This window comes from Gavia stellata, chromosome 5 (assembly GCF_030936135.1).
Source record: "Gavia stellata isolate bGavSte3 chromosome 5, bGavSte3.hap2, whole genome shotgun sequence".
Classification (NCBI taxonomy): Eukaryota; Metazoa; Chordata; class Aves; order Gaviiformes; family Gaviidae; genus Gavia; species Gavia stellata.
Genome location: NC_082598.1, coordinates 48,061,980 through 48,072,237, shown reverse-complemented (window position 1 = coordinate 48,072,237; position 10,258 = coordinate 48,061,980).

Here is a 10,258-nt window from a genome sequence, read left to right as displayed (position 1 = left end):
TAACCTCTGATCCTTCTCTTTGCTGTCACCTGAGGACCTTTCAATCAGTGAAAATCTCTACCAAATCTGGACACAAATCTGCCCAACTCTGTGACAAGGGACTTCGTAACTTAAGTAAAAATTGTTTGAAGAATCACTCTTTTTTCTTTTGAATCTGTCACTAGCTAGTTTAGTTTGATATCTCCTCATTCAAGCATTAGAAAAGATGGTGAACAACTTTTGATGCTTTCTGTAACATTTTCCTTTCTGCCTATTGGCATGTCAGTCGCCTCTTTTCCATGCAACTAGTGAATTACTCATCATGCTGAAGCTGTTCTAAAACTTAGATCTTTCCCTGTAATTTTGTGTTATTCCCTGGATCCCTTTTTAAAAAGTCATCTTGCCCTTCCCATTGCCACCTTACACTGAGGTGGCTTTAAGTGAGAAGTTATGGCTAGTAGTTCAGCCATTTCACGTTTGCGTTCCTTTAGAACTTGGGTCGGTGCCATCCAGTCCTGGTGGTTTGAGTATTCTGTCAATTTGTTCTATACTCTGTTGTGCTGACACGTCAGTTTGTGACAGATTCTCTAACACCTCCTCCAAAAAGAAGGGTTTCAGCATGGAAACTTCCCTAAGTTTGTCCATGGCAAATGCTTTTATGCCTTGCTTATCTCTTGGCTCTCATGCTTCTCTGGCAAGCTTTCTGCCCCTGATGTGTTTGAAAAAGAATTTATTATTACTGTTTATGTCTTTGCAGGTTTTTTCTCAAAATCTACTTTGGCATACTTTCACATTTAACCTGCCAGTGCTTGTGGCCTTGTCTGATACTCTCAGTTGGATAGGACTTCAACTTTATGAAGGCAGCCTTCTTGTTCTTAGTTACTTCTCTTTACCTTCAGTTTAGCTATCCTAATTTTTTTCTTTTAGGATAGGTGGCATGCATCTGATGAGAGCTTCTGATATGGTGTCTTCCAGTAGCCGCTATGTCATCTACAAAAATTTCACACTTTGGACCACCCCTTTTACTAAAAGTTAGAATAATGCTTTTGATTTAATCCCTAGAGTGTCCATCATCTCAAATGGTGGTTTCTTTCATGTTTGATGTTTTTCTTCCATTCTTCTTTTTTTTTTTCCCCAAAAAAAGCCTCCTGTAAAATTTTTGGTCTTAAGTATTAGCAGCTGGTTTCCACTTTGGTTTATATGAAGTCTTTATTCCTTTCTTGTACAGGCTCCCTTTGTTTCTAAAGTTGTTGGTTTGTTGTTTGTTTTTTTTCCAGTTCCCAGTAAATCTGACCCTACTTCATTTTCTCAACCATGCATTGCACGGCAGGAAGATTTCAGAGACTGTGACTCTGAACATCCTGGTTTGTATCATTAACTTGACAACATTAACTTCTGCTGCAGAACATCTCTCCTACCCCACTGCTGGTTTGAAAGTGCAAAAAGGTTAAATCTTCCACTTTACGGAGAGTCTTACTCATCTGCCTGTCATATCAGGATACATGTGGTAAGGTGACTGCAGAAATGTGCTTGCAGGCTCCTTCAATTCTTTTTATGTGCTGAACAGATTTTGATTTAAAAAATTTGCTTCTGCCCAAAAGAATTAGCTAAGGAATCCATCTCTGCTCTTTAACCATGAGAGTGCATTTTCTGTATTACACTATTTCTGTATATTTGTGCTGGAATCAGGTTTTAAATCTAAGATAACTAAATTAAGAGATAATAGCACAATAGCACTCATATACGGAATTCATCAATGTAAACAGTCTACTAAAGCAAAAATTGTTCTTACACCAGGAGACTTAATTATATCTCATATTGCATAATATTACTGTTTGGCTTCCAATGCCCTTAGTAAACAGTTCCATTTAAATTATTTTGCAGTGATTACAACTATTTTTATTTCATTTTGGAATTAGAAGCAAAGTCTGTACAAATTATTTTTGTGTTCTATTTGTCAATAGTGCTTGTTATGTGGATATAGTTTAAATTATTTGGGTTTTTTTCTTTTATTGTTTTTCTTTTTTAACAGTTTTAATTTATTTTTCTTCTGTTTAGTACTCACTACTTTAATTTCTGAAGATTAGGTAAAAAGTAAAAATGCCATTAGTCAGCTTTAAAAATCAAGCTATATGTTAAATAACACTACAGGTAAAAATCCCTAAATATTTTTTAAAAAATGGAAAATTATGAGATTAACTATACTTTTCATATACAGTAACAGTTCACATTGAAACACAAGCATATAGTTTTTAATCTAAAATAGTAGATTAATGGCAATGTATTAAGGTAGAGCAATGTCCTGGGGAGGGGTATTCCAGAAATCTCCCAACAATTTTGCTTTACTATGCTATCAGTGTTTATTTCACGCAATATTTTTCACCCTGAGCTTCTATTTTGTATAAATTTCATGCTCTTTCAGTGAGTTTGTCATCTTTATGGTTCACAGGCTTCAGGAAAAAAAAAAAGAAAACCTAAGAAAATACTTTTATCTAAATAAGGAGAAAAGACATACTGAGAGTCACTGAACAATTATACTCTTTCTGTCAGAATTCTCCCAGTAAGCTATGGAATAAAGCCCCTTAGACACATGTCAAAAAATTACAATTTTTAGATATGCTTTGGTTCAGCTAGTCATTGAAAAACTAATTTCCTAAAGATGAAGAGCTGTTGAACTTCCAACTTTGTATTGGAAATCCTCTTTGATGGTTTTGGTAATATGCAGCTCTATATTTCGCTCCAAAACAGTTGGATCAACCCTTCTCTTCTAGAGAGTATGAACAGGAGCAGAGGGAAGGGAAAACTGCTTGAGGATTTCTTTGTTGTGTTTCTTCTGAGTTCTCCAAGGAGTGGGACAAAGCTTTGATCCAGTGAAACTAGGTACAGTATATGCATCCTCAAATTCACAGATCCTGGTAAACTTCAAAAGATAGTGTCATATTCACATGGGTCATACCACATTACACCATTTCAGTGCTGTTTCCTCGTGTCACAGCTGTGACAGAATCTTATACCAGAGGCACCTCCCAGTTCCTGCTGTTCATGGGAATTAATCAAAAGAAGAAATCAATGTGAAAGAAAATACAGTCATTTTTCCCTGTCTAGAAGATATTTAATATTCTACTTCTTTGCTCATTACAAAAGGTTATGCTAGTACCCACTGAAAGCCAATAAAAAGTTCAGCATTAAATTGAACTTTTATATATATATATATATGTGTATTTTTTAAAAGAAGCATCTTCCAAGTAGACAAGGTAATACTATAATTATAGATCAGTGTGTCAGCTCTGGTGAAAATCAGCATCTGTTATCACAAGCAAGAGTTTCACCTAAACCTTATTTAATCAAGAGTTGGAAATCTCTCTCTGGCAACAGCAAACACTTATTAAGGTGCATCAGCCTTCTCTTGTCAATTAGAGTTGATTCAGTATAGTACACTGGATGCAAACAGCAACTATAAACAACCATCTGTACTTTTAAATGAGGTTTTCCAGGTTCAGATCCTCATCAATACAAATAATTGTACTCAACCCAGAAATCAGCTTGAAAGTCAGCTGAATACACTTGAGAAAGTATGTTTATATCTGGCATAAACTCCAGGATTGCAGCTCCACCTGCTCACACTTTTTGTCAGTTCAGGTTCTGTCCCTTCACAAAAGAAGGGTTGACCTCAATACTCTGTAAGTATTTTTTACGAGCATTAGTTCCCTTAAAATGTTCATGAAAAAATATTTCCAGATGCTCTATTGCCTTTGATATAATGCACATACTATGATTTCCCTGTTTCCTGCAAAATTTGATTGTTCGATAGAAGAGAATCATCAAGGCTTTTTTTCTTGGAAAATAATGATTTTGTGAACCAGTTTTTCAATTTGTGATTTCTTTTGTGCAACTGCCACAGACTACCTTGAATATATGTCATTGTCTTAAAAGTCAAAATGAAATTCAAAACTCTAAAATGTCAAGCTTTTGAAACTCAGAAAACAAATGAAGACAATCTTAACAGAAACCATTGAGACTAATTGAGAGCAGCCCAAAGGGCACAATAAGCCTCTAGCTGGCTGGACATCTCTGCAAAGAGAAAAAGAAAAGGCAGTTTGTGTCTCTGAAATTTACTGCCAGAACAGACCTTCTAGACATAAGAACAGAAGTTAGAGATTTTGGCAGGTTGCTTTGAACCACTTTATTATGCTACTATAGTTGAGCACAGTACTATAATTTCTGCAGAGCAGGCTGCTTCTGCCGCTCTACTTGAGATTTTCCACCCAAACATGACAAAGATAATAGGACTAAAGTAGGGCAATTATTCATGTAGGTAACTTAGTAATACAGCAGTATAGACCACAGAAAACATGAAAAAAATATATAACATTGGAACTAATCAGGTCAGGAGTTCAGAATGAAAAGCCATTGCTGGACAAAGAATGGCTAGCTCCTTTAGGATAATGCAGTATTAACAAGGAACACACTGATCAGGCTCCAGTGAAAATTAACTCTGAAGAAGAATAAAATATTCTCGAACCATCAATCTACCCAACTTCTCAGCAATACTACAGTTTTCCCCTCACTTCTTGGAACTGTTTCTGGCATTAGAAACAATAATAAAGTGAAATGGCTTCCACCTGAAGCATGAATACTCAGCTTGTATGAAGCCAGTAAGCCGACAATGCAGACACAGATGCATTTGCTTTGTTTAATTTCAAACCTACTTGAACACTACCAGTTTGATATGATGTGGCAACTACGCATCTTAAGGCTTGCGTAAGTTGCAAACCATAGCTGCAAACAGGAGCTTACCATTAGTAAGAACAAAACCAAGGGTATTTAGTCCAAAAGACTGAGGCATGCGGTTGGTGCAGAAAGTTTTCCTTGGTTGTGAAACAGTTGTAGAAAACAGGGCCACTGAAAGGGCTCTAGCCTCGTGTCACAGTCTCTCCCCAGGAAGGTTCTGAACACATAAACTTACAATGAAATTTAATTGCAATGAGATAGAGGAGAATTGTATTCCTACTTCAAAATGCCCTTCAATTTCTTTAAACAATCTATTTATCTGTGCCTGCTTGTCTTCTATTTATTCCCAGATGTGGAGATTAGATAACAGATTGCAATGCCATGTGAAACCGAAAATGCAAGTAGTCTACATTTTTTAAAACTTTTGTATGAACGTTCCACAAAATGAGAGCGTGAATTGTGATTTATGTTTGTATTGAAGCTAAGTGGGATCCTGCTTTGGGAAAAGTAAAAAATAGTTACTCTAAAACCTGCAAAATTTACATAAATGTTAAAGTAATGTGATAATACAATTAGGTGATAGTTTAAACTATTGTGTGCAAACGCTCTCACTTTCTATTTGTATGTAGATATAAGGTTTATTGTGGTTCATGAGGTTGCAGCTCAAATATCAACAGAATTTCAGGTGCCTAATTTGAGTAAGACAATGACTGCAGTTAATGAAGCTATATAAATCTACTTAATAATCAGACAGAAAAACATCTATATGCAAGCCAAACCCCACAAAGTTTCACAGTTATCTTAGGAGATAAATGAGACACATTTAAATTTAAAACAGAATGTAACTTCCCCATTTTCTCCACTTCAAGTAGAAGCTTGTGGAATACATTTTTTTTTTTTTTTTAAAAATACTCAAGCATAACATCCACTTAATGGTCTTTGTCATGTGTTCAGAAAACATGCAAATATAGGATATCGTTAAGTTTTTATCTATTTGAAATTAATCCTGTGAAGGACAATCATAAATTTAAAAAAAAAAAAAAGCTAAGATAATTAGTTTTATCTTTTTTAAACAGACAATTCATTAGGATGACTGTCCATAAGGAGACCAAACAGCAACAGAGGAGAATTAGAGTATTATGGCAATTCAGTATACACAGAGGGATCAACCACCATTGTTGGCAAGTATTTACTTCAGGGAAACGAACAGTAGGCTTCACTGGAAATTCAACCTGTTGTACAGTTATTAGCGGCCTCAAGACAAACTGATGAGCAAGGCAAGTATGAGGCAACTATTCTCCCTTAATACAGCAAATGTAAAAGCCTTATACACAGTTAAAAGACAGGCTTGTTTTGAGAGCAAATTATCTTTTCTGAGAAGCTGAAAAGAAAGTTACTTCTTGTTTTATGACTTCGAATAACCTCACTCCCTTAAATGAAAGCATATTCTGAAAATATTCACAGATTCTGAAATGACATTCCATTTTCCTTCTTACGGTTACTTGTACCTGGAAAATCACTACATATTTAACCTTCCGAATAACACTATATGTAGAAGTTTATACTTGACTTAAAAGAATTCTCCTGCTCTACTACACACACAAAATGAGTTACTGATGATCATTTTAGTCTTTAGATACTGTTTAGAAAAATAAGGAGAAAAAATTTCATAATGGATTAACCTTCACATCTTGTCTGAGGTAGGGGTCCCATGGAAATGAATAATTGGCAGTTCCTGGCTCTTTCAGATTCCCCAAACCTCTCCACATTTCATAGCTTCAAAAAATCTCAGTTTATTTCATATAAACTAATACATTTCTTCCAAAAAAGTCCATTTGCCAGTAAAGTAGGGTAGCAAACTCAAAGTATGGCTATATTTAGTTGCATCTGAATGCCAGGAAGGCTAGTATGTCTGAAATAGGACATTGTTCTGAGAACCTTACAGATGGAGCCCAAAGTCATGGACCAAATGAACTCAATGGACATTTTGTGGACATTTATGGACATTTTACAGACATTTCACAGGGGTGGTCCATAGACTAAGGGAATGGTATTTGTGTATTGTATCAAAGGATGGGAAGGGGGGTGGTGATCAACAAGAATGTATTGGATAGTGTGAGACCTGAGCATGATGTAAATGGTATGGAATAAGGGGTGGAAGATGTGCTGGTTTTGGCTGGGGTAGAGTTAATTTTCTTCACAGTAGCTAGTATGGGGCTGTGTTTTGGATTTGTGCTGGAAACAGTGTTGATAAAGCAGGGATGTTTTAATTATTGCTGAGCAGTGCTTACACGAAGTCAAGGCCTTTTCTGCTTCTCACCCCACCCCACCAGCGAGTAGGCTGGGGGTGCACAAGAAGTTGGGAGGGGACACAGCCGGGACAGCTGACCCCAACTGACCAAAGGGATATTCCATACCATATGACGTCATGCTCAGCATATAAAGCTGGGGGAAGAAGATGGAAGGTGGGGACGTTCGCAGTGATGGTGTTTGTCTTCCCAAGTAACCGTTATGCGTGATGGAGCTCTGCTTTCCTGGAGATGGATGAACACCTGCCTGCTGATGGGAAGTAGTGAATGAATTCCTTGTTATGCTTTGCTTGCCTGCGTGGCTTTTGCTTTACCTATTAAACTGTCTTTATCTCAACCCATGAGTTTTCTCACTTTTACTCTTCCGATTCTCTCCCCCATCCCACCTGGGGGGAGTGAGCAAGTGGCTGTGTGGTGCTTAGTTGCCGGCTGGGCTTAAACCACGACAGGGAGACAGACCTCAGAGAACACCAGCAATACGTAGAACAGTTTTACATTCTACTTTACGCTAGTCCTCTAAAGCTGAAAGCACTCACCTGCATTTCACATAAGACACTGTTTCAGTGGCCAGTGTTGTTATATTCAGGAGTTGTTTTTTTCCGTAGTTCCATCAAGACACAGTTAACCCTTGTGCTTGGTGCTATCCATATTAGTGAGTACATGGGAGCAGAAGTTCATTGCTCTTACCAGAGGCAAGAATTGGGCTTCTGCTTTTCATTGAGTTTTACAACACTGAGATTTTTCTGGGTTTCCAAATAAGCAAAAACTGATTTGCCTTTGCCAAAAAGGAAACAGACCAACTTTCCCTTGCTGCTCCGAAAACACACAGGGGATATGTTTGTATTTTAATGCATGTATGAAAAAGAGAGCACAGAATTTGAAGTGGTCCTTTGGCACATCAATAAATCCCATCTAACCACCATAGATCCCTTCACTCACATTCAGTGAAAAAAGCCAGAGTGATCTTCACAGCTGCTACTTTTGAAGACAGACAGCATCTCAGAGATGCACATCCATCAATATGTCCTGAAAACCTTTAAATGTTCTGAAGCATTGTAAAGGAATAAATCACACAGTAATAAATATATCATACCATATTTGGAGATGAGGTTTGTGAATATACACTGTTATTTAGAAGAATAGAGGAACACTTTCTACTGCTGGTTTTTTTTCCTATGTTTTTAAAATTAGTACACAGGCTGCAAGTAGAATTTGCTTGTCTCTCTTTTTTTTGCATCTATCTTGGGTTACCATCGGATTACCAAAGGAAAAAAATTCTCTTTTGCCACCTTCTGCAAAGGAGGGAGGCATAAATAGGCTTGACAGCAATCATTTTGAGAAAAAGGTTCAGATAGTTAATAGTTACTTCTAACAAATAAATATGTATTTAGTTGTATATTTTTAGCCAGAAGACCGCAAGTATTTGAAGTTACCTACTGCATGTGACCTCACATAAATAAATACAAAATCTAAACCCCAGAAATTTAATTTTAAAGCAACAGAAAATTTTAAGTAATAGTGCCACTACTGTTGCCTCCTTGCCTTAATAATGAATTATATCACAGGCAATGACTTCAAGTGCCCTGAATGACAGACACTGAGTGTGATCTTCAAGAAGTCACATTTTCTTTATGCCCCAGTTCCTCCTCTGCAATAATGGGATGGCAACACTGTCTTGTCTCACAGAGAGGTTATCAAGAAAAATACATTAAGAACTGTGAATGGTTGCCAGATAGACCACTCTAATTATCTGACCAAACATGAAATTTGCAAGATATATGCCTCTGTGGTAGGAAAACGTATTTCTTCTTGTGAGGGGAAACCAAGTACAGTTTTTCTCTTTAACATGTTTCTTATTCTCCTATCCTTTCCATTGAATATTCTATTTAAGTTCTTCTCTAACAGTTATTACAGTGATGTGTTAACACCACCCAAAAGATAGTCTGACCTCCCTTCTTTAGCCTTGAATCAGAGGTGTAGTTTTCCCTGTTGTGGTAATTTGGATGGAAGGTTAATATAACCTCATGAGCCTCACGTTTGGTGTGCTCCTGTAACAAGCCATTGCTGTGGCTGACCACAAGGTGAAGTTTGTCAACATCAGTTGGAGTGGCATTTTGAGGGTGATTACTTACAGCAGAGCTGGAGGCAGGGAAGGGAGAAAGCACTTATAAGGTTTGCTCACATATGTTGTCATTGACTGAACTAACTGTATCAATTGCTAGGCTATATTGTTGCTCTATTTTTTTTTAAGGAATAAATAAGAAACAAAGCAGAACAGAATTGCAGTTAAATTCTTCAAGTCACTTTAGCTAAACTGGAATCCTGTATATAGGAGAAATAGCATTTCTTTCAGGAATGAGTGGAGAAACATAGTTATTTCAGCTGTGGCTGTGTAAGCAGGCAGAAACAATTGAAAAGTGCTGGAGCAGAGACCCTTAACTGGTCCAGGAAGAAATACTTTCTCTAAAGACCATTCTTGTAATGGCCAGTCCTCTACATCATTCATGCCCCAGTAGTAAACTCTTATTTGCTGTAGTTCTACTTTAGTCTTTGTCCAGTTTCTGAGATCAGTTAATTACTTATAGATAGGAATAGTACTGGTTTTGCCTGATATGACAGTGAGAGCTTTTCTCTAAGTATCATGAGAATTTTGTGCAATGCTGTTCATAGTCTCTCAGCCTCATCACAGAAATACCAAGTACATTGTAGGAAGGGATCCTTTTGCTATGGATGAGAGTTTATAAAACCCTAGCTTTTCTACTATCTTAGAGGCAGAGCGGCTACAATACAAAAGGAGCTGATGAAGCCTGCTCTATCTGATCCCACCTTGCTCCTTGATACTTGGGTTAGGGAATACTACAAACACAGGGAAGAACAGGTACCAAAAGTGTAATGCTTTTTTCCTGTTTCCACTTCTAGAAGTTTATACAGCTGGAAGATAAATCCACATTTTTCCCTCTGGTCCATAACGTAAGGAAGAGTGTATTTGGTCTGAGCTTCCCCAAGGCACTGATCCTGCATAAGACAGGCAAGCATGGCTGGTAGGTGTGTGCTTGAAGAATCTCTTCAAAATTACAGTATAAAAATTTACGGTTATTCCACTTCCAAACTGCATGCTGCCAAATGACAAGAAAAAACTCAGGTCAGCTATCAATCAGTCTGTCTACTCCTTCCAGCTAGCCAACTGGGGTTACAAAGTTATAGTACTTAGACTCATATTTACCTGGTTTTTAGTCTGC